Genomic DNA, 1,812 nt, shown 5'->3' with positions numbered 1-1,812 from the left:
CTCTTCAGTCAGCCTAACACTTCAGGAGGTTTTCCTCATTCATTAGCTTCTCTGACCACATCTGAGCTGGACATTAGAGAGACTTGTCTGTTCTACGGCCACTTGTGCCGTTAGGAACTCCCTGTTAGTGAGAGGCCGAGAGGCTGAAATGGTCTTGGGTTAACAATTGAAAGCATTTCTTACAGGCTCCTGCCATCCTTCTCTGCACTCCTCCCACCCCCACCTCAGGTAATTAGTTTAAAACTTTGGTGTGCCTTTTCTTTTTCTTGTAAAGTCCATGATGAGAGTAATGAGAAAAGGGAACTTGTCAAGTTCTAGTGCTTGAATCTTGAGCTAGTAACAGGTTTCAACAGCCTGACTGATTTTTGCCTTTTCAACTTTTGCCTAGAGACTCTGAAATAATAGGAGAGGGGGGTTGAGGGGTGGGCAGTGCCCTTACCCCCAGGCTGCATTCTAGCTGCCTCTTCACAATGGGAGTGATTGTACCTTTGTCAGACAGGGAATTCATAACTGCAGGAGCTGGGGCAGTGTTTGAGGAATAATGACGGGTTTCTCAGGCACAGGTTGATGTCCTGCTATGAGCCTCTTTTTTCCTGCCTTCCCTTCTTTTAACCCTAGCTTGGAAGCATCGCACATCTTTTTCAATTCCTCCTAGGCACAAGGTAAGGGAACTCTTGACCATCCTAGATATCATAGGCAGAAGGTCTTAAAAACCATAAAACTGTATTTTTTTTCTGTCTTTGTTTCAGAAGTACTTATTCCAGCCCAAGTCTGCTTTTGATTTGAAACATTTTAAAAGAGATATAAGAAGTAACTGATACATTCAAACCATTATCTATTTTTTTTTTCTTTTTCACAGAGCCTTCAAAAGTGCTATCCTTAGTGATTCTGTGGTCTGAGCATCAAGGTACAATAACAATGGTTTAAGCAGATATTTCACTGCCATGCTTCAGCTGGTCTCAAGTTTTCATTTAATGCTCCTCTACTGCACCTGGACACAGCCACTTCCACACTCTAGGATCTTTCATGTATAGTACAAAACCTTTGGTATTAATTCTACATCAGTTATGAATTTTGCTGCTGCAGTTGACATACTATTCAACTCAACCTAGGTTAAATTAAAGTGGGGAATATCCTGGTTCGTGTAACTGAAAATCCCAGATGATGCTTGATTCTCTATAAGCTATATCATCCAGGGCCTCCTCTAGATTGCCTCTATTGTCAGTCTGACTTTCCTCATGAGCTTAATGGATAGGGCTGTCATTATATCCTTCTATTACTAAATCCAATGGAAGAGTCAACACTTCCTTTCTCTGGAGCTACAGTATAATTGTGATGGTTCAGTGGAGTTATATTGATAGATACATTTGTAAATATTGTAGGAACATTTTAAGTTCTCACTGAATGTTAGCTATTACAATGAAACTGTGATTGCTTGAAACAGGATTGTCTAATTTTTCTGGGTCTTACAAGTTTTCACCTTCAACAAGGTATATGTTGACCGCTTTCCTGTCACTCATTTTAGTGGAAAATATTTGAATTCTGACAGATTTTCACCTTACACAGACTCTGCATTTAGCAAGGTTTGTTCTACGATGATTATTTCATGAACTCTGAGTATGCTATTTTGCCTGTCCCAGGACAAAGCACTGTGGCTGAAAGAAGAGAATATCAGATCATTTCTGAGGCCTTTAGAGTTATGGGAAGACATTCAATCCAGTAAAATCCATATGGTTGAGAAGGAGGATGTGTGAATTATCAAAAACAACACTAGGTAATTTTTTGGTTGTTGCTGGAAATAAGAGGGAAAAC

Source organism: Echinops telfairi, unplaced genomic scaffold (assembly GCF_000313985.2).
Source record: "Echinops telfairi isolate 266 unplaced genomic scaffold, ASM31398v2 ScPeMD7_443;HRSCAF=831, whole genome shotgun sequence".
Taxonomy (NCBI): Eukaryota; Metazoa; Chordata; class Mammalia; order Afrosoricida; family Tenrecidae; genus Echinops; species Echinops telfairi.
This window is presented reverse-complemented; position numbering follows the sequence as displayed.